This window comes from Parus major, chromosome 10, assembly GCF_001522545.3.
Source record: "Parus major isolate Abel chromosome 10, Parus_major1.1, whole genome shotgun sequence".
Classification (NCBI taxonomy): domain Eukaryota; kingdom Metazoa; phylum Chordata; class Aves; order Passeriformes; family Paridae; genus Parus; species Parus major.
Window position 1 is genome coordinate 6,704,795 of NC_031779.1, and position 24,140 is coordinate 6,728,934.

The 24,140-nt window shown below is 38.7% G+C and overlaps 1 protein-coding gene across 5 annotated transcripts in view; it reads right to left on the reverse strand.

Annotated features, from left to right (window-relative positions):
* Positions 1-13,867, reverse strand: part of CGNL1 (cingulin like 1) — a 54,857-nt gene extending 40,990 nt beyond the window's left edge. For 2 of the 5 annotated variants that reach the window (XR_001523461.2, XM_015638544.2), the window contains exon 1: positions 13,761-13,867. The gene's annotated coding sequence lies outside the window, so the exon portion shown is untranslated. Of the gene's footprint in view, positions 1-12,940; positions 13,210-13,760 lie in introns of those variants that run through there. The other 3 variants (XM_033517034.1, XM_015638547.3, XM_015638545.3) reach the window with 2 other exon arrangements.
* Positions 13,868-24,140: the final 10,273 nt, after the last annotated feature.

Genomic DNA, 24,140 nt, shown 5'->3' on the forward strand with positions numbered 1-24,140 from the left:
ACTGAAGACTGTACCTTTCACAAACCAATGATCACTTTAAAGTCAGCATTTAGTACCAGCCATATTAACATTTAAACATAAACTCAGGAGAGCAAAACACAACTAGGTAGTTTAAGGTTTTATGAGTTTCAGGTAACTAAAGCATTTCAAGGAAGGTCAGTATCCTCATTCCTTTGAGTTCTGGTTTTTATGTACTTGAGTTTCAACATTTGTTTCTAATGACATCTGAAAATGAACTTTTTCAGTTATTATCTTACTGTCACCCCTAAAAATAAACTTTCCTACACATTAATTAAACAATCTCCCAAATGCAAGCTTGTTCCAGAAAACTCCAGTTGCTATTTTAAAACAAGATTTGTTTGCTGAGCAACAAAAATGGAAAAACACTGCTAGTATATCCAAGGCTGACACTGCCTTTTACAGATTCAATGGGAATGCTAACTCCAGCCTATATCTGCCAAAACTATTTCAATCTAGAAACCAATAAATTCAACCCTACCTGTGTTTTTAATGTTAAATGCTACTCTAACAGCTGGGTTTGCAGGCAGATTTACTTTACTCTCTGTTGTAGATTATGAGCCAACTGTCTAAAGGCAGAGGCAGTGCAGCGACAGTATGAGCTGTGTCTATAAAAGAATGGAATGCAAGACTGTGAGACTGATACAAAACCTGGAGGGAATAAACTTTTGAACTAAGCCGGGGAGTTGAGTCATCACTGAGGCCTGACAAACCCACGATGGTAATCAGCAAGAGGAAACCAAAATAACAGGATGTCTCATGGAAAAACAACCCTCTGCAGCCAGTTTCACTCTCCTGTCTATCTCAGCATGAACCACCTCCCTTAGATATTCTAGTCAAGAGCAGAGTACTCATTTTTTCCTGACAGCGGAAGAAAAAAAAATTGGCTCAATATTCATAGTATACCAATTTCCATCCAATTAGTCCTCCTAGCAGGAAAGCTCCTCTCAAAAACATCTTCCTCTCTAAAAACCTACTCCAGCTCCTCCTCAGCAGCGAGCTTCTAAGTTGAAGTCTCACGTGGCACATTTGCATGTTTGAGAGAAATCCCTGATTTACACATAGTTGGTAGCACTCATCTGTAGTGGATGAGTGTGTGAACATCTTTACAAAAAACTCTCCACTCAGCAATCCCAGCCAGATTGGAAATGCCACTAAAACAAACAGGAGTATATGAAACTTTACACTGCACCTTCAAGTTGTATTAGCAGACCTATAAAAAGAGTAAAGTTTATCTGAATTTGACAATAATGGTAACAACTAAAAAATATAAAAAGGAGTCACTAAAAATAAACCTAAAATCCAAAAAATAAAAAGTTTTTACACCAATCAGCATAAGAAACATAAACACAATACATTACAATATGTCTGTTTGGGGTGACTGCAAAAGCAGTCTTTCAAACTTGTTATAAAGTTCCTAAAAATATTAAATAACCAGAAAAAAACCCCAAATAACCCTCATCCCCTTAAAAATAACCACAAAACACCAACCCTCCTGCTATATTGGGGAAACAATATTTAGGTTAATAATCTACCTTAAATTAATATGTTTCATTTGTCTTTAAAACCATAAAGAAGTATGCATATTTGTCTTCTTCACGTGCATTGTGTTAATAAAACTCTTAATTTTACTGTACAAAAGGATAAAACCTTGTAGAAATAAAGAGCTAAACAAAGTATTTTTTAAATAACACATTTTATCTTTCTGGATCTGTGAATAAAAGATTACATTTATAAATTCCCATTATATCAAAGAAAAACAAGACATGACCCTACTATTCAAATATTTGAAGGTTTTACATAGAATTTCTATTTTCTAGGATGTCAAGCTACATTGGGTAATACACAAACTACATAATATCAAATAATTGTTTTACAATACACAATAAAGTCGTTTTGCAATTTTGCAAGCATTTTTAAATTAAAGTAAAAAGCATTACTGGCTTTCGTCACACACAGCCTTTCTGAGGAAATCCTGAAACTATCTTAATTGATTAATTACAGTTACCGTCATTCTCCTGCACACACATTGTACAGTCACATCTCGGGCTCTGGCAGGGTTACAGCAACAGAGGAAGATAAGAGGACTGAAGCTGTTCCTCTCCCATCTGTCTGCCCCATTCCTCTGACAGATGTCACCATGTCAAAAATGAGAACATCTGAAAACTCTGCTGGCTGAGTACATACCTCAGCCATGAAAAACTGCAGATTGGCATACTTGGGTAAATGAAATCAGCCTTGTACTCCATGCTGTGACCGACTGAAATCCTGACATCTGATCCAGTGCAGGAGCTGACAGCTGGGGGCCCTGACAGCTACAACTGCCTGGTTTTAATCTTCTGTAAGGCTGCTGAAGCCTGCAAATATTATGACAAAACAGTCTGTTTACTCTTCAGCTTATGAAAAGAGGTTAGATAGTTAAATGGCAGCTCGGAAGGCAATTTCCCTGTTTGTGTGGCTCCTTGTTACATACTTGCAGCTACTCGAAAAAATAAAGTTTTTTTTTAAAATAAGAGACTGATATAAATCCTAATTCCAGGTTTTCTACCAAAGTCATTCTTTAAATTTTAAACAATACAGTCTTGCTAGTAATTTTATTTGCTATCTCAGAGTTTCCAAACACAATTTTCAGAAAACAGAAGCACTAACTCTATTAAAGTTTTAAGTAACCAAAAGACTATCATTCTATTGTAAAACCAATTCCTATCTCCTATCTTGAAGCAATCGTCATTACAACATCACATACAAATTAATCAGGACATAAGAAAAGACTACTTCAGTGAATTATTTTCTTCTGAAAATATTTTCTTCTGAAAATACTCTACTTGCTAAAACAGGTAGTATAGTCAAGGACACACAGTCATCAGCATCTTGCTATCAGGTCAGCAAGTAAAGTACCACAGAATGATGGGATCATCTATTTTGTCAGCAACATGGCCTTGTACTGCTTGAGGTAAGCAGAAAACTTCAAAATGAATTTGTGTTTCAACTTCATTGTAAGGGACAGCAACCTTTAAAAACTTCTGTGAACAAATAAACAAAACTGGCACTCAAAGTTGCTCAAGCCTTTCAGTCTTGAGATTTCTTCCTAAAATAAGACTTCATAAAGGTGTTTGAACACTCATTTTAAATACAGACCTCAGTGCATATGGAAGGCCCACATTTTCTCATTACTCAGAAACAGTTTCATTTTTTTGAACAACTTCTTTTTGCCAAAAATAGAAACCATGATATTTTTGTTATAAAGAGAACTTGTCAGCAGAGGTTTTAATATCTGAAAATCCAATACTCTGCATGTTCTTCTGTAGCAGTTCGTTGTTCAGTGGTGATATGATACTCCATAAAGAACCACACCAGATCCACACTGAAGGTTTAATAGGTCAAAAGCTTCTTTTTTTAATTCCTTAAAAACATTTCCTTTCACAGCTATTTTATAGCTAGCGAACAGGAGCTATGTGAGACCTGCCTTACAAAACAGAAAACCTCTGTCATGTGGAACTCTGGCTGCCCTCCCTGACAACAAGAACAGAAGAGTGCCTCTGAGAAACATACTCCTGTGCCAGACATGTGTCTTCCCTTCTTAAAATTACAGCATCACAAAGGCATGGAAATGTCTCCACTACCCATTTCAGATTTTTAGCCAAATCTACAAGACAAATTTATTCAGAAAAATTGCTTTCCCAATCCTATTAAATGTCAAACTCTGCATGAGAAGCTTGCTCTCCTGTATTCTGCCCACGCACCCTCATCACAAAACATGTCCCACCTTGTGCTCCAGCCTGTGAGCCAAGCACCTGCCCTGGACAGACAGACAGACAGGGCTGCCAGGATACACAGTCCAGGCAGAGATGGTGGCCAGCATGGGAGACACACTATCCTACCAATGGATATGGTCCTTAGCCTCCTGAAGGAGCCACACATCCTTCAAAGGTATTGCCTCAAATTACACGTATGCTCCTTTCGCATACATCTAGTGAGGGAATGTGGAGGAATAAAAGAGATTTGACTTTTCTTAAGGCACTAGGACTCCTTCCTTGATACCTGAATGTCAAAAAAACAGGAACTCCCCAACATCCAATATCACAATCCTGGGTCTCCTAAGACTGGATTACCTGAAGATTTTTCATTAAAGGAAGATGAGGGCATACTTCGTTATCTCCTCTTTGGAGGAGAAAACTTTAAGAATTCTGAAAATTTTAAACTATTTCAGGCTAAATTACAGATGATATTTGGCTCCATGTAATTTATTTCCACATTTAATTACCATAAGGAAAAAAAAAAAATCCTCATGGCCTATATTATTTAATCAGTGTCTTTTTTGAAAAATTGGGATGTAACAGTTTATGGATGTTTACTTCAGATAGTTCACATGCACAGCAAAATGCCAGGAAGGAACTATAAAATTTGTTCTCCAGCCTTACATAACACTGAGCTTGCTCTCCAAGCTAAATAATGGATTCTCTGTGCAGCTGACTACTCAGAAAGTATCAGCAATATCACACAAAGTGGGTGTTAGGTCAGTAATAAATGACAGTGTTATGGAAAAAGGACAGGAAATATCTTTACGAGAGAAAAGGAAGGAAAACTTACACACTGTGAGGATAAAGAAAAGGAAGCAGACAGGATAATTCATGGAAAGACCAAGACTAATGTTTTTACACTTGATGGAAAACATTTTCACAAACATGCCTTGCAACTATGACGGGAAACTTTATCATTGTCAATCCTACCTACAATTTGCTTATGCCAAAGACAAATGGGCCAGGGTTGCTGTCCCTTTTAGACTGTGTGGAAGATAGCTCTAGAGTAGGATAAGTTTATTTGATCTACTGCTTACAGAGGGCAGAAGGGAGAAAAGTGCAATTTTAAAATTCTATATATGGGGCTGTAGAAAAAGACAGTAAAACTCATTTAAGAGCGAATTGGCAATATCCAGCAACAGAAAGACATCTGAAATAAGTCTGCCCTCTTTCCAACAGATTCCTTAATCTTATTTAAGATATTTTTTCCTATTTGAGGTTTTTTTTGTCTATATAAAATTATATTTCTAGCACATGCGGCAGTTATTATTAGAAAGAAAATGATGATAGTTACAGTATACAATGAAATGGTCACCATTTGTTTTTCCCCAGCACTGTCTTTAAACTGCCACTCCCCGTCTAGTGGTCAAAATTAAAAATCTTCAAAAGGTCTATAACAAAGGATTTTCTACAATATATTGTGTCATTCTATATCTGCAGCCATCAGTGAGGAAAAAAACCTACTCAGATTTATTTTATTATTGCTGTTGACATTTCTGATGTCAGCATCAAAGACCTACCTAAAATTTCTACAAATGAAATAAAAAAAACCCACTGAGTTTTCAAATATTCATTCCCTTTTAAACCAGCCCAAAAGCTTCAGGTCCCATCTCTTCCCAGTTGTTGGAAAGAAAGGTACTGTGACAAATTCTATACTTGAAGACAATCAGGAGCTCCTGAGAACCTAAGCCATACAGCATATATTTTTCAAAACTCCATATACCAGTACTATAGACTGCAAGGATTTAAGCCTGGTATCCCACAGACACAAGACCAAATCAAGGCATCTCTTCAGCATCCAAGACAGGGCTGACCAATCACTGTAGGCAGAATTAGCTTTACATATGTTATAAAAAGCTAGCAAATTATAGTCCTACAAAATCACTCCATCTAAACGCACTTTGCACTAGATGCCATGCGCCACCTCAGCTCCAGACCCGCCATGTACCTGGTGCAGTTCAAATAGGAATGGAGCAGCTTAGAGCTGCTGAATCCCACTGTGGTTCCAGGGCTGTATCCAACCCTGCACTGCTCCAGCAGTGAAATTCACCCCACTGCCAGTCCAAGTTGTGCGCACTCCCCATGGACAAAATCAAATGCTGGAGGACCACACACCCACACTGCAAGTAGGCCGTGCAGGCCTCCCTTAGAGCAGGGATTGCAGGCCCCACACCAGACGTCAGGTAGGTCTGTGCTTTCCATAAACGCAACACGAGTTGGTTTTTTCCTCCTTTGACCAAGCTGTGATTAAATATAGGAATCATATAGCTTTGGATGTACAATGAAAAATGAATTACAGCCAGGAACACTGACCCAGAGAAATACCTTTTTATAGGAAGCATTTCAACATTTCTGAATTAATTACTTCCATTTTTAGTCTGTGAAAAATGTCACTCTCTTTTCTGATTTCAGATGGCAGCCTATAGATGACAAATTAGAACTTCCTGCAGGATGAAAATTCCAAAAAACACTTTTCTTCCATAGCTGTTAGTGAAAGCCAACAGCCATGCTTTGGATAGTATACATTACAGATATTATTTTATCAATTTCTCCCAAAATGCAGTAAAGCAAGATGGATGGTCTTTCAGTTTGCTGCCTTAGAAAGGAGAATTTCAGTTTCAGTTCCACCCAAGTATTAAACAACTTTATTAAGATAGCAAACAAAATAGAATATTAGTAGCCACCTTTCCAAGGAGAGGAAGAGGCTGTATTTAATAAAGACTGTCAGTAGAAGGAACAATTAAAAGCAGTTAGAGCAAAAGATATGGTTTGCTTGCTTACAACTGGGTTCATACTCCCTCTGGCTGATAAATGTTGTGTGTGAGGAAGTCTCAAGTGTTTGAAATGTAAAACATCTTGTTAGTCCTATGAAAGTATGTGACAGATCAGCCAAATGCTTGAGCTGTGTGACAACTAGCAGGTTTTGTTGGCTTATTTGTTGGTTGGTTGGTTGGTTTTTTTTCCAAACGAAAATCTGCTTCAGTGGCTGTAAGTCAATAACAACACATTTTGGCAGACACTCAGTTCTCAAAAATTTTCAGAGTTTTATTAAAAACAAGGACATAATATATATATCCAATTTTCTTTATCTGCTGTGTATGAATTAATGTAGTCATAATTTTACAGGCTTTATCCACATAGGAAATAACATGTGATAACTTAATTTACTGAATGTAAAGTTTTAATTTTGTTTATTATGAAAAGGCTAAGAAACCTCCACATTTCTCATGTAATATTCGAAAGTATTACCACTGCATTATATACCTTGTATCATTATTTAAGAGCTCTCTTTTTCTTTACTGAGGTAATATTTCCAGATTTTCTCAAATCAGAAACAAAAGGGAATCAGAAACAAAATCAAACACATTAAAAGTATACTAAAACAGAAGTCAACTTGTATCTGAATTACAGTTCCAAGAAACTAATTCATGTGATCTGTAGTGAGTAGTCCCAGGTCCTGCAGACTGTGAGTTAAGTCACTGGACGGAGATGGGAGCTGCACTTGTTTATTCATGGTTACTGTGGTACAAGCTCTGTGTGGACACAAACAACTGCCTGAGTGTATTTGTGCCATGGTACTCTTTCATCTCCCATGAAGGCTCAGATAAAGCTCCTGAACAAGTTGGGTTTTGCCATTAACAGGATCTAATTACTGGGGTTATCTTGTATCTGACACCACTGCACTACAATTAATATTTACAAACTTTACAAATACAAAAAACAAGCAAACAACAAAACCTTATAAATACTTATTTCAGAGTTGACTATATACACACAATACTCAATTTTCCCTCATTTATCTTAAAAACTTGCAAAAGAGGTTAAAAACAAAAAAAAAAAGTAATAGTCGCTAAGAGGAAATGTTATTATATAGACACTCTTCTACTTTATCAAATTCTTAATGTTCATATCTGTTACGTATTGACAGAAGACAGCTGAGAGACACAAGGATCCTCACAGATTCTAAAAGAGGTTTGTGATTTCAAATACAATAGCTGGTTTGCATCCAAACATCTGACATGAGTACACTTACTCCATGAGAGATTCTGTGCTCTTTCATCACATTTTCCTCCAATTGTCAGTGTTAGAAACTGTATTTTGTTCCAAAGGAAATTATCTTAGTACATCCCAATGATATCATTATTGTTTAAATAGAAGAAAGTATCCTGTTCATGTATTTAGATGCTTGAGCAAAAAATCTCAGGTTTGTTAAGAGTCTCTTAGAAAGCCCTTCTCAAAGGAATGGACACAGCTAGGGCAGCCTTTGTTAAGAAGTTTTACAAGTGCTTCAGGAACATGTTTATTTATAAAATTATCTAACTTAATTAAATAATAAAAGGTTCTTATATGTCAAAAGTTTTTCTTTCAGTTCAAGTGTAACATTTCACTGGACCTTCTCACTATTCCCATGCAAAAACTATAATCTCGTCTACAGGAACTATTTTTACAGCAACCCAATAGATGCAACTTGCATGACCTTGATTGTATATGCATAACTTATTCCTGAACAAAATTAATGATGAACTATGAGTACAGCTGCTTGCAAAGACCAAGGTCTCACCTATATAAAGACATACAGAGCAGGGTCAATCTCTATGGAGATAGAAGTTTTTAAGCACAAAAACTACATGTAAAGTAGGCTGTAGGAGTCATATTTACACAGCCAACATAAGGCCACAGCTTCATGTGTATTCAAGCTGGTTATGCCTTCCATTTTTCTACTGTTAAACTTTGTCTTAATTACATTGTATTCTTTAAACACTTGGCTTCACACCCATCTAGTTTCTTTCAACTAACTCAGCCATGCGTTTTCAAATTTAAATATGCAGTCAGAACTGCAGGCTCTGAGCCCAGGCCCCACCAGACAAGATGATATCATCACACTCTGTCTGAGAGACATACACTGAGTACAGAAGAGAGAGGTTAGAAAACTCCACAGAGGAAAAGACCTTCATGGTGAGCTGGACTGAATCACTTAGAAAGGCTTACAAAGCCTATGCAGCCAAAGTGACCTGGGACAGGCCCTGCAAGCGCAGGTTTAACCAGCTCCCCTAAGCTGCCACACTTCTCACCTTCACATTGGAATAGCATAATTACTGTGGAAATAAATGAGAGATGTAGGGCTGCCTCTTTATGAAGCTAGAAGTGTTTGTGGAATTATAATGTAACATTACATGCCAATTGTTCTTGTAAATAAAGGCTGCTACTGCTAAACATTTGCTCCTTGCATACAACAGCTAATGGTGTGTAAATAAATGTATGAAGGCATACCCCAACCAATTTCTACAAGAGCAACCAAATACACTGAGTTCGATTTACTCACTGAAAACACTCCCCCATCTCTGTATAAAAGCTTAAATTTTACCCTATTTCTGCATTATGCTTATATTGAAGCAGAATGCAAATAACTACCCCCTTTTGCACATCTTTATGTACATGGAATACATCTCCCATTCTAATAAACTCGAACAGTTCTTAGAGGTATCTTCCAACAGAATTCAAAACAGGGTTGAAACATTCTTAAAGGCCGGTAATTACTTATGAGAGTTTATATACACACTCATAGAAACACAAACACATGTCGGTATGACTCTGTAAGCATGTAAGCTTGGGCAGCCTGGACAATACATCTCCTTTTCACACTTTATTTAGTTTCCATGTCCACATTTTAGCTACTTGTAAATGGTGCATGCCATGCACATGCAACCAAAGTATTATGAACTGCTGTGAATGCCTGGAGTCAAAACATGGCCATGACTGCTTAGAGTCATATCTGAATGGTCATTACTCCTGGCATGCCTGGGGACCCTCACAGAAAAGGGCCACTGTGGTAATCATTGAAGCATCTTCCAGTCTTACCAATCTCCCTGGTGGTTTTTTGCAGTCTAAGTGCTTTCTGAGACATTTCTCCAACCACATTTATTGCTCACTGCTTACTGTTTTCATCAAAATCAAGAAGAATGTGAAAAGTTAGTATAGAATAATAATTTTGAATCTCATACTGTCAGCCTGGTTAATGAAACTCACAAATGATGGACAAATAGAAATTAAAACATTTCATTTGGCTAAAAATTTAGAGGCATTCTAGGAAAAACTGAACTACATGCCTAAAATGTCTGGTTATTAATTTTGTCATCCACTTTACTTCACATAAAATGGAAGGTTATAAGCCTACATTTGGATAAACTCCTCCAAGGAGGCTGCCAGCTCTGTTGGCAGAGAGGGTACAAGATCAGAAAAAATAGTGAGCTCTAATCCCAAACAGTGGCAACTCCATGACTACCACTCCACTAAATCTTTAGCACATGCATTCTTAACATGTTAATTTTGGGGGGTTTAAGATTAAATTTTCACACTTGGCTATACAGAAAAATATTTCCATTTTGATTTAACACCATTCAGAGTCAAGGTCAAAGCAGTTTCTGAAACGTGTTCATGTTTCCAGACAAACACACCTGGCATAAACACTCCATGGACACATGAAACACCTTCCCTCACATGGGTAATGCAGCATTGTCAGTGAATGGGTTTTCCATTCTGCCAATTAAGAACACAAATAGTAAAAAGAACCTATTTATTGTGTTTTTGCACATCCTTCCAACACATCATTCAAGATGCATTAAAAACAGAATTACCAAACTTAGCTTCAGGATGCATCAAGCCTGTACCACCTTCCTCTGTACACAGTCTGTTGAGACCTAGCAACAAAACCTTCATCTCATCCTAGCCATTCAAAACATCTGTTAATCTCAATATTGTAAGGATGTAATTCTCTGCAAAGCCTACCTCTGAATGGTTTCACTGAACTGATCAGATAGAACATAAGCTTCTCTTATATTTAAAAAAAAAAAAGAAGTGGGACAGATAGAAGAAGCACAAATTTCTTAAGCCTGCTTTATCTGAACACATGGGTAGTAGGTAGCTGCAACATTTCTGATACCATTCACAGTTGCAGAGAGGGTGCAGAAGTGAAAAAAAAAAGCCCCATTATTTGAGTGTTCATTGCCATTTCTCAGAAATCTATTAGTACCAGGGATCTTGACCAGATTCTTGCCAGTTCCTTTCTATCAACATAGGTAGATGCTGCCATAGGATGAATACTGTTTTGCATAATCAGACTTGTATGCTTGGTATTAATATACAGATTTCAGGTTACTTCCATCATAAAAAGGCTCTAATATTAATGACATCATCATCACAATGACTTAAAAAAGCAGAAATGGTAAAACAGCAAACTATAGAATGAAACTGTGATGGTCTACTTTTGTTTATATCTGCAGAATTATTTGGCCTCAAAATACTTCAGTAACTATTTTTTAATAACAATCTGCCCACCATGATCCAGACTGAATAAACTCATAGCACATATGTACACGTTGCATTGCTCCATGACAAAAGATTTAAAAACTCACATTTGAGGTCATGCCATTCACCTGCATATTTCAGATGACACTGCAGAACCCAGACAAACCAGTTTCACCAATACTCCCAGAAAGATCAACTTCCTATTACACAATGTACACCAGAAGAAGGAACTGTCACCAGTTCTTTTCTGCAATTTTGTCATCCTTTTATTGAGGTAAAATTCCTTATATAGGACATACCATAGACTATTTCTGCACAAAATTAAAATTCACATCTCCCATAAAAACCCTGCCAGGGGAGCCTAAGTGCGTTCTCAGACATTTTAGTAACGACACTGAGATCTAATAATGCAATTAACAGAAATTAAAATAAGCTGGTTTGCTTGGAGGCAATTCAGGCAGCTTAAGCAGTCTAGATTCATTAGATTTAAAAGCAAAATGTAATTAAGTCAAATAATGAGAATAAAAAATCCCAAACAGTTGTGTGATACACTCATGGAGTAGACAGGATCCTGGAAATATCACCACAAATTTAGTAATCAAGGGGGTTAGCAATATAAGGCCTTTTTAGTACTGTCACAACATTAGTTACCTTTGTAGTGTGCATTTGTATTTAGGTGGCATTTAGAAACAGTTAATGTCAGTAGCAATTCAAGGGGTATGAAAACCAACTAGGAATACTTTCTCTATGATTAATATATTTCAGAAACATCTCTAAGTTATAAATGCATGCATGTAAAAATATCAGTCCCTTTATGAGATATTTCATTTGAAGCACTGCATTTTTTATCTCAGATTATTTAAAAAAAACCATGAATATTAAACAACCATCTGCTAAAAACAACCATCTTCTCGTAGGTGAAAGATTATCTTAATATCCTAAGAGCATTTTAACAGAAGCCTAGAAGCATTGATTTCCTATGTTACACAGCTTTCTGTTTTAAAAGTGTAGCTGAGTCTCAAAATTAATAACATAAAAAGCAATTTCATTGCTCTCTATAACATGACTAACTTCTAAAACATAATGCTTCCTACACTGTTAACGTAGGCTTCAATACTGTACGAAACTTTTCATTTCAATTTATTATCTTTTTCCAGAAGAAAAAGACTCAAGTTCAAACTAATTATTAAAAAAAAAAAAAAAGCAAATTAAAAAAACTTGTTACACTTTTACATTAATCATCAGTAACCACAACTGGCATAGAATGCAGTGTGAGCATAAGCAGATTTCTCCCGTGTCTAACATGAGGGAAAAACCCAAGACAATTCAACAACTATGACACTTCTAGAAAATGTAATTGCTAGTCAAACAAGTTCTTACAAAGCACCTTTAAAAAGTAAACAGTAGCTTGGTTTTGCCATTTTAATTACATTTTTATAGAAGTTTTAAAAGTCTGTTAAAACTAGCTCTATAAAGAGATTCATAACTACAAGACATGTGACAGTTGTCAGCATAGGCGTCAGACACTGAATCTATCAAGTTCCCATGGGAGAACCATGGCATAGTCAGGATACACTTAGGGGATTTCTGATTCATCTATAGGATTCCCTTCTAGGAGTCTGCACAAGATAAAGACAGAGTAAACGTTTAGAAAAATAGAACAACTTTCAAAGAGGTTTCCACTATTTCTATTCTGAAAATCATTCAACTTGCACTGCAGTAGTGTTTTAAAAGTCTGTGTGTTAAAAAAAGGGAAAGATAAAGGCTGCAACTTTTTGCAAACTGTATTGTCAACTGCAAATCTAATGCAAACTCACCAGAGAAGTTTTATCGCAGCACTGATCTCCCCATAAAGTTGTCATCAAATTGGAAGGATATAAATTATATCAGATGCAGTGTTAATTGGAAGAACAAATGCCAGAACTGCCATTCTAAACTTTTCCCATGAAAAAGAACACACACAATGCGGACACACCCATTCGCAAAAAATACGCTAATTCGCGGAATAAAAGAGAGATGAAGAAGTCAAGAGTGCCCAAGGAATGCCAGGAATCCCCGGAGGAATGCGTGCGAGCAAGAGGTCTCGGCGCCCCGCGGGGGCTCCGGGCCCCGCCCGCCCACCTGGAACCCAAGGCCGGCAGCAGCACCTCCACTGCGGCAGCGCAGCTCCGGGGCAGCCGCGGCCGGCCCCGCTCGGGGGGAGCACCCCCGCTCCTGACAGCCGCAGAGAAAACGAACGACTCCGGGAATCTGCTCTCCCGGCAGCTCTCTCTCCGCTCGGCCGCTGAGATCGCCCGCCCCGGGGCGGCCCCGCTCCGCTCGCCAGCGCAGCCCCGAGGAGCGCCCGGAGGAAGGGCTGCCCGGCCCCGCGCGTCACTCGCCACTCGTGTGGGGAGAGCCGCCGTGTTCTCACCTCACGCCCGGGAGGGCCCGGCGCCCTCAGCCTTTGGAAAGGCGCGTTTTTAACGGAGCTGAGGAAAGCAGCGACCCAGGGCACCTCGGCGCCGGGAACCACCGCGCTTCGGTCCGGTAGCGCCACAGTCCTGTGCCCAGCCGGTCCCGGCCATCCCGGCAGGGAAAAGCGGGCGACACGGTGCCCCCCTCAGCTCCCAGACCGCCCGCCGCCGTTCTCCTTACCCGTCCCGAGCCGCCTCTCTCTCGCAGGGGGATCCCCGCCAACTCCGCGCCGCTCTCTCCACCGCCCCGCCAGCCGCTCTCGCCGCCGGAGCCGAACGCACTGCCCGCCCCCTCCAGCGGGGGAGGGGGCTCGGCGGCCGGGCCGGGCCGGGCCGGGGAGGAGCCAGGCGGGGGGCGCTCCCGCAGGTGAGCCCAGGGCTTCCCGCCACTTTCACGCCCGCCCGCGGCCTTTGGTCTCCGTGAGGGAGCGCGCGGCGCGGCCGGAGCCCCCTCACAGACACCTCCAGCCGCAAACAGAGGGGAGGGCGCCCTGCTCCTCCTCAGCTAGGGCTGCGGCCAGCCGCGCCGGGACGGGACGGGGTGGCCACAACAGCCCTCTGAAGAAGAAACCCAGCTCCGGGCCCGGGTACTGTCGGCTCGAGGCCGCCTCACAGTCGGGTTTGTTTTCCCTCTCCGTGTGGAGGCGGCTGGCGAGCCGCCCGCCCGGCGGGAAGGGCTGAGGCAGCACAGGGACGGGGCAGGGCGGGCGCGCCTTTGGACGTGAGGAGGAGGCGAGGGAAGCGCAGAGAGCGGGGCTGCAGCGCCCAAACGGGGCAGGTGCCCGTGCTGCTCCCAGAGCGTCACAAACACCTCTGGGCACACCTTGGTGCCTCGGGCACTTCGGGTGATTTCCACACTGTCTTCAGCTAGACTGGAAATAGCACAACAAGGTGATTCCAGAATATTCTACACATACAGTGCGAACTGAAGTGTTGCCATACTGCAGCATGTCTCTTTCCCCGATCGGTCAGTGAAGGAAAAGTAGGTGGTAGAGACTGGGGTTCACAGGTGTCGTCCAAAGAGACCTAAAAAACAGTGTCTGCAACAATGTCACAAGAAATGGGCCTCAGATAGTTTTTTCCATGCTTATAAAGTTGTTCTCAAGGTTTCAACAACATAAACCAAGGAGCATTGTCAGAAGGAAGGTTATAGGTAATCTACAGGGAGGAAAAAAACACAACAAAATGTGATACATCTTTGTCTACAGCAGAAAAATGCTGGGCAGTGAACATGAGAAAGAAAAATTTAGTATATGAGTCATGAAAGCTGTGTCAAAGTTGTTCAACAGGAGGAGCATGGATAGGAACACATCCTCTTTTCAAATCCAACAGTGCTGGAGGAAACTGATCAAATTCCTGTCGGAGCTGCTCTGATACCTGTCACATGGCTGTGAAAACAAGCCAAATTAGCAAAGAGTACTGTGTGTGTATATATATATATACATATAAATATATATATATATGGAATTTTGTATAATTGTATGGATTTTCTGTAGAGAATGGCCCTGTCTTAATTAGAATGCATAAACAGATGAGGTTCAACTAGAAAAGGCAGTGTTCCAAATACAATATCAGTATTAACACTGCTGGGACACTGTATCCAGCTTTGGGTTCTACATTGGGGAAAAAAGGTAAAGTTCTCACAAATCTACACCAGAAAATTAAATGCATTCTAAGAATTTTTTAAAAATACGTATTTCGGTAGTATTAGAAGTCAGCATTCCGTAAGGATCTATTGAGTCCTGGAAGAAACAGTCAAAAGCAAAACAGTGAGACACTAGTATCTTACAGCAACTGCTTGTGATAAAATACTCTATTGATGGTTAATCAGTAGAAAGAGCTGTAAACTGTAGGAACTGCACAAATTAAACAATTCCAAGGAGGCAGCTAGTGAGGTGTTTGCAGACAACTGAGCGTTTGCTGAAAGGATGGAAGTATTTGGTGTGACAGGGTCTGTAAAGACTTCTGTTGCATGTCTACATAACACACTAAGTTGATTCTTCCTCAAAATTATTATTGAGAAGAAAGTCACAGATGTACGGAGTTTTCTGCCTTTAGTATTAACAAAAGATATGTTCATGAGACAGAACAGCCCAAACTTGTGCTGCAGTCTCAATCTTCTACATACTTTGTCATTTCACATTTGCTTTTCATATGCATTTTTTCCACATAACTGCATAATCTTGGAATTGTTTAAGAAAGATGCATAGAATTTGTTTAGCTCCTTTCCCTGTAGTTTATGAGAAAGCACATGAAACTTGTACCCTCACCCCACCTGAAAAAACTGGGAAACAATGAATAGAAAAGAAAGTAATTAAACTTTTTTCCCTCAGTTACATGAGTTGTGTGGCAACATTTCAGTTGAACTCATAGATATTATAGACATTTATAATGGCTGTATTTTATTACAACTAGAGTGTTAAGAAACATGTTGACAGTTTGTTCAGCTTCATACTGTAGTTTGGTAAGATATGAAGGAATTGCACTTAATAGAAAACAAAATGCTTAATTAAAGAGGTGTATACACCTATAATTTTCATGTTGTTGTTAAAGCTTAATGAAGACTGTTAATCAATCATGTGGTACAATAATACACTTCCATTGAATTTAGATGCAAACCAGAAAAAGAAAAGAGCCTAAGAATCATTTCTTGCTAAAACAACCAGGATATAATGACTACTAGTTGTTACTGTATAGTCTATAATTATTTTTTTTCATTATATATGTCTCAGGTAACAGCTTAGGAGACAATTCAGTTGCTATCTGTCATGCTCAGCATAAAACTGCTTAGAAAACCTTTCTCTTGTTCTGTACGGAGCTTCAGAAAAATATGCCAAAGTATTTTTCTTTCTTTTATTTCTTTCTTTCATTTAACTTTATTTTTCTGTATCAAGATGCGGGTGTGAAAATAAATAAAAAGGTGTGACAAGCACAATTGCTAAATTACTTGTATTGGCTGTGGGCTTCCCAAACCAAAGAGTTTTGACTGGATTTTCACAAGCTCTATCGTACACTTTCTCAAAGCTCCCTCCTACACTACTTGAGCCTTCGAGGAAAGTTTATTTTGAACCTCTGAGCCTTTAATATTTCATTAAAACTGTAGTTTAAGTCAAACATCTTGTCAAACAGTTTCTTACAGATCTTTGGCATATTCTGAACGTGAGTTTTACAAGTACTTGGTTATAGTAATGCTGCAAACATGAATTGTTCAGTAAGAGCCATAGTCCAGCTGGAATACTACAAAAGTACAAGGTTTTCCAGTGATGTAAGAATGTTTTTAAGGAATGTATACAAACCCAGCAATAAGCTAAAATTGGACTCAGACAGACTTAGGTCATATACAGAACATCATCTCTGTGCAGGCTGCCGTTTCCTTTCCCACCCCTCATCCAGTTATTTTTCTTTTCCTTGACTTCAAGTGAAGGTTTTGGTCCTTGTTTACAAAACTGGTTTGACAGTATGATTGATGTCTCTCTGTTCAGGCAGTGTATTATCAGGCACTTGTGAAACACAATACAAAATGGAGTTTGCAGCTAAAGCAAAAACAAACAGTAATGCCCCAGCAGCCTGTGCTGTAGATTAATTCCAGCTGCTGGCTGTTCCAGCACACCTCGGGGGCTGAGCAGCACTCCTGCACTCAGCTCTGCTTGTGCAGTGAGCCCCTCTGTGTTGAAAGCCTGCTCTATCAGTGCTGTGCTTGGCTCCTAGCATGATGCACCTCTGTCTCTGCTCTTCCACTACACACCCAGCTGAGTTTTGGCACTTCATTATAGTCCCCGATTTCCTTTCACAAAGGAATCTAATCCAATAATTACATTACAGCAGAAAGTAAGGGGAAAAAAGTCTGGTATATAATTCTATTGGAACACTGCTCCTGATTTATTTTTTTACAATAGATGTTGGAAATTTTCTTTATTATCAAAGATTAGATGTCTGTTGCTTAAGAAATAACATTTATCCTTCTTACTACTATGTTCAATAAGCTACTAAATAGGCATTTTTATCTATTTCTTATTTCAGGAAACACAATCTTAAAAATTCAGGTCTTTACTTTCAGAGAAGGAGATGAGGCATTTGAAGAAATGTAATTATACACTCTTATCAGATGCTTTTTAATGTGTGATTTCTAGTTTTTCCTCAAAGACAACTAACCAAAAAAGGAGGCCTTTCATTTTCTACCTTTCTAATATCTTCCCCCAGCCTTTTCACAGTGGACTTTCTCTCTCTCCTCTTTCTTCCTCTTCTCTGTCTCCTCCCCTTCTCCCCCTTTCTGTTTGGGGATAGCCCATCTTTTACATTTCTCCCATTTGTCTCTTCTCCCACGTACAGCTGTCAAACACAGAGTACTGCTGACAGAACCCAGAGCACAGGGTTCTCTCTAACCCTAGCACTCCATGTAGTCAAAAACAGCCTGTATAATCCTAACCATTAGGACTAGCTATATATTCAAGGACATATTTACATTGCAGGAGAATAAGGCTTATTAAATAAAATGTATTAAATGACAGATTAAATTGTAAATCAAGAGGTTTATATTTTCAGATTGCTTCAACACTGGAAAATACTTTATATTAGCTAATGCATGGTAAGGAAAAACTTAGGAGATGAAGATTTAAATTGTAACTTGTCTTCTATAGAATTCAATTTCATCTTAGCTCAAGTTTACAAATACTCTTCATGTTGAATATGAGACTGTAAAATTATTAACCTTACTTATGTACATAGAAATCAAGAATGAGATGAAGATAACATTGACTTTAAAAGATGTTGAGGGGAAAATACACATGACAGAAAGTTTGTGATATTTGTCAGTTTATTTATGATAATTTATGAAATTATAATTAATAATATGATAGTTTCAATATTAATTTAAGAAAAAATATGTAGTCAAGTAATTAAGTAAATAATTAATACAGATATGAATTTAAGGTGAAGATTTTAGACACTGTTCAACATCTAGCCACAATGATGGTTTCTGATGTCCCATTCCTCTCCTTGGACAACTTTTGGCTAAATCCTGTTTCTTCCTTCACCTTAGCAACACAGTCTCGCTCCCACTAGTCTTATTTCAATAACCCTAGCAATGAAAAAAGTTTTCTTTGGGAAGGAGCCTGCAAAAAGCCTAAGTACTACATTAAACTTCCAGAAACCATTGTAGTTGTTAGCTGCCTGGCTGTGGTCTGTGCAGCTCTCCTTGGCTAAGCCCAGGCTGCAGGAAGAAACTGATTTTTTAGGAGTAGCATAGTCTTGAGTCTCTATTTTCACAAATAAATAAAGTTACTAATTTGTTGGCATTGTCAATGTATTTATTTGAAGAAAGCTTAAAGAGTGTATTGTTTAAGTTATTGCAGATATAAACATTGATTCATTTATCACAGACATGGTAATGTAGTAAATGAAATTGCTTCTATGCTCTTTATGCATGTAGCTCTTATTTATTTCAATAGAGAGGTAAAATAGGTAAAATGTTGAATTACCTGCCTCTAAATTTAAGCATAACTATCCCAAATAATTTTTTTTTTTAATTTTATTTTTTTTCTTATAGGCATTAATGGATGTCTTAGCAATTGCTGTTTGGTGTGGGTTTCTTTCCTACTTTTGGATAAAGATAAGGAAACGTGTGTGGAAGCCTAACGCAGTACCTGACCCAAGGCCTTTCTCCTGCCGCGTCTGGGGGGAGCGGCCACGGGCCTTTTGTGCCGTGGGACAATGGCACCACCTGGTGGCCTCGGGAATTGTAACAGTTCGGTCCTTTGACACGTTCCCGAGTAGCCTGAAAATAAAGACCAGGAAAAAAATATCATCTTTAGTATTTTTACGGGGTTTTTTTATTTCCATCTACTTTTCTTAATTGGGCGGGGGAGTGCTACTTAAAAAGTTTGGTGAAACAATGTTTTTGAAGAGATGTAAACATTTTAGTAATGTCCAATTACTTTAAGAATCAACTTAGATATATTAAACCTTCTCCTTGAAAGAAAAACATCACTCCTGATTCACCTGCAGTTATTTAGCTACCGATGCACTGAAGACTTAAGAAAATAACTGTATCTTTGTGAATCTAGGAAAAACACAGAAAGGCAAACTTAAAGGCAGATTTTAGAGGATTAGGGTTTTCAACGCTAGAATATATATATTATGTGTATAATAAGCATTTCATGGACAATTAGATTTATTTGAAATTTTTTAATTCCACTTGTGAACTAAGTACTCAATTTTCACTAGTATTATAAAAGTGTTTAACAAACAAATTAAATACACTCAGGGGAACTAGTTCATCCTGGCCTTTACCATGGTTTGTTCCTTGTTTCCCATTGAAAATAACAGTATATTTTATGTTTCCATTTCAGATCCCACAGCCATCCATTGCTTTAAGAGAGGAAGCTTACAGCCTAATTACGAGTCAGCACAGAATTTATAAGGTATTTTAAATTCTCAAAAATGGAGGTTTTGGTGATGCAATAGAACTTATCTTTGGCGTTTAGCAAAGTCTGCTCATTTTTACCAGGAGTGACATGTTCATATAGATCTGGCACTATGCTAATGAACTAAACTGCTGCTCCAGTTTTCAGTTAATACTATTTTCTTTTGGAAGAGGAACACTTCCTGGTTAGTGTTTTATGACTGTAGAGGGTGCTCTTAAAATACTGGAGATGGTAATAATATGTGGCAATCAGTTTCTTTTTCTGTAAAGCTTATCAATGTTAGGATGTTTATATTTAGCAAAGAACATTGTAGAGCTAGAGTGTTTTATTTTTGATGTGGGCAAGAGTCACTATCCACATTTGCATCCAAAAACGTCCCTGGAAACTTTCTGGACTTAGTTTATTTTTGCAAGTATGTTTCTGCCAAACAGTGATAGTATCTTCTGAGAAAACTATTGATGTGCTCTAAAACAAGTTGAAAGAAATACTAAATAGAGTGTATTTTTAGTTGCAAGGCAGTTGAGAGTTGAATAAGAGCTTATTGTTCCAAATATGCCATTTAAATATTAAAAAAAGTCCTTAGTTACATGAAGTTGATGCTTCCATGTTGTGCTATTTGGTATTCTGTTGGGAAGGATTTAACTTCGTTTTACTTTCATTTGTCTGTAGTTTTATTGATTGCCTCACCATACTCCCAAGCTGTTTTCTTATGTGTTTTAAATTGAATTAGCAAGTGAAAAAAATCCTAGGTGCAATAGACTAAATCAAAGTGTATCCTGCTATGCTTTTCCTCCAACACAATATTTTTTTACAAATATAAAATTTATGTTCCGCTCAGTACAGCCAAGAAACAATTGAGTTAATTCTGTGTGCCTAAGAAATGTTGCTTCTTTCCAGTGAGAGTGGAGTTTATAAACCTCCAGAAAGATAAGAATTTTGTTTTAATAATCAGAACTGCCCATTTTAAAGCAGTGTAAGGAGGACTAATATTCCTTAGGTCAAGATCTTTAGTGAGACTAAGATGAGGTTACAGACTATGAGCCCTCCACTGAGTCAGGGATGTGGGAGGTGTGATCCCTGACTGACTGGGCTGTCAAAAACCCTCTGCCAGAACTGCACTGCAACAGCAGAACTGCCCTTTGTCCTAAGAGGTCATTAGACTGGCAGGAGATGAAACACACTACAGAAGCAGAGTTGCTCAATTTAAATTTTTTCCTAGCAACAGATACTCTGCTTCTTACACTTCATTTATACACTTACCCTGACATGGTACTGTTAGATGTGAACTCAGTCTATTTTCTAGGACTTCACCAGTGGTCACTTGAGATTCAGCATCACAAAGACTGTGACTCTTGTACAGCAGCTCTGCTGTAGGCCCAGTTTAATGCACAGAAGTCAGTGCAGCATGTTTTGCCTGGGGAAGGCCTCTGAGCATTAGCCGAATTCAGCAGCATCTATTCTAGGGAGACTTTGCCAAGACCATTACATTAGGAAACCTTGTAAGCATAGGCCAAGCTCAGTAGCTGTTTGCTGGCTTCCAATGACATGAACTTGTCCTGTTCCAGTCTCCAGCTTCCACATCAAATTCATCTCTAGCAGCTTGCAGGTTAGAGCATGTCCCTGGATCATACAAAGTGGTCTTGGTGTTACCTAGGACTGTGACTGCAGGCTTAAAATAGTCAAATAAAATTCTTTGTCAGAGCTGGCAAAAATTAACTATCCCCACTCATCAGGCAAGTCTCTTCAACAGAAGAAACGTTGCTGCCTGAGGTCTGATGGTGGGAAATATTTATGTCACAAGTCATGTAATGGGGAGGTGCAATGATCAGCCAGAGACAAGTGTTTTGTCTCACAGGGCTTTCCTCCTCAGGATTAAGTAGAAAGAGATTTGACCAAACAAAACCTAGGCCTCTTCCAACCTTAAGTACACAAACTATTAAGACAAATAGCCATACTTAGTTCTCTTTCCATTCACAGTATTTCTTGTGGGTGGTGTTTTCACTTCCCTAGGAGAAACTAGAAGTGTTTCCACTAAACATCCCTTATACTGAGGTTCTTAAAATGGAAGGTAAGAAAGGCAAATCTTATACCCTCAGAGTCAAGACTCAAATGTGGACTTCCCCTGATCACTAATCTTCTTTTCACTGAGCTATTAGGTAAAACAGATAATACTTTTGCTCCCATTTTATAAGAACAGGTTAACATAAATTTCTAACTCTAGGAGAGTTCAAGAATGTATTTTGTAGATTTTCACACCTCTGCAGTTCACATTAAAGGACCAGAATATCAGAAACAGATGGAACTCAAGACCCATCATCTTTTCTTTATAATGGCCAGTCAGGATGTAACTTATCAACTTTAGTCATTCCTGTAGTGGATTCTCTTTTCCTGAAGTGTGAAAACACCAATGCACTTCATTCAGGGTTGGAGACTCCACTTCAGCAAACATCACAGTACCTCTAAGCTGCAGCCACTTAAAAAAATTACTCAACACGTTCTACATAGAGTCTGCCTTTACGGGTTCACTTTTTACAGCTCATTCTGCAATTCTAGAAAATCTTGAAAACTCAGGAAAAATATCTTGCAATGTATAGTACTTGCATATTTCAAACAATGAAAGCTGTAAATGATGCACATGCTAGAATGTCAATAAGACAAATGGAAGTTTTCATTGGGAAAATGCAAACCAGAAGACAGATAGTTTGTTTTACTTTAGGCAAAGCATGAATGCAAACATTTAAACTGGAGAAACTCCCCTTTCCTTCTGTGGCGGCCCCTCTGAGTCATTATATTAATTACTTGGAACTATTTACCTACTTCCCTTCATTTAGGCCCCAGGTGCAGAAACTGGGAACAGAAAATTATTTTCATTCTTTTTTCTGGAGTGAAAAAACAATATATGGAAACACTCATCATTTCCTTTCTGAAATCCATGAAGGTGAGAAGGGGTGGCATCCTAATATATATATATTGTATTTTCCTGTTAATACCCTGTTGCAAAACACAGGAGTGGTAGGGGGTGTCAGTGATGTTTCTTTTCTGAGGTACAGTGAAAATATTTGTTTAGTTTTGTTGCATTAGCAGGGGCAGCAGGCAGTGTTTGCAGTCAAGCATCTTCTAGTACTTTACTGAAGGGATACCCCTAATTCTTGAAGAAACACAAATATCTCATTTTACAAATGTGCTGACCTGTGCTTATGAAATGGCTTTGACAGCCTCTTTCTGTGATCAGTGTTATGCTGTCTTTGAAATGTGTCCTTATGCAGCCACATCCAGGCATACCCTTTTCCATATGTGAAAGTAGAGAATTAACGGAGGCATTAAATGTTTAAAAAATAAACAATGAATCACATTAGAAAATTTTAAAAACAACATAGAAGAGGCTCATAACCTAAATTTCTAAATTGGTAGCAAAAGGGTTCAGTTTCAATATCTTCAGTTCTTTCTGGCAAGATAGCCATGTCTCAAAGCTCTTGCTACAGTCTCATTTCTAACTTCCCTCTGGGGAAAAAATGAATTAAACCTTTTCTTGTACTCTGAGATGTTCTGCTCTTCATTATTTTGTAATGCAAACAGCAGACTGTGGGACATGGGCTGTATAGATATCTTTAAATAATAACTAACAAAATCTATGGGTATTTTCACAAAGTGTAGTCAACTTTTCCCTTCCTAATAAAGAGGATCAGTCAATCCCAGGGTAGTCCAGGTCATCAGGGGGTGGCTACTGAGTCTGGCTCCCCCTGTCACAGCTGCCTGGCAGTGGGCCCACCCTCGGGAACAGCCAGCTGGCTCTGCTGTGCATTTCAGCTTCCTCCAAGCTTGCATGTGGACCTGTGAAGCAGCTGAGTGTATTTTCCCTGATCGGCTTATTTGTTGTCAATCCAGAGAGTTTTCCCATTGCCATGAGTGCTGATGATGCAGTCAGTTTTCAGCATGGCCCCTCTGCTCTGTCATTTCTGCTGCTCTGTGCTGGCTCTTCAAAAGATCAGATCTGTTTCACAGATTTTGCTTGTTTTCAAGTCAGTTCAGCACTTCTCTGTTCTGATATGGCTTGTCCAGATGCACAAGTTCCTTTTTGCAGTCTGCCAACTTTTGGCCCTGAGCAGACTCAAACTATGAGAAAGACAAGTCCTTCCTCT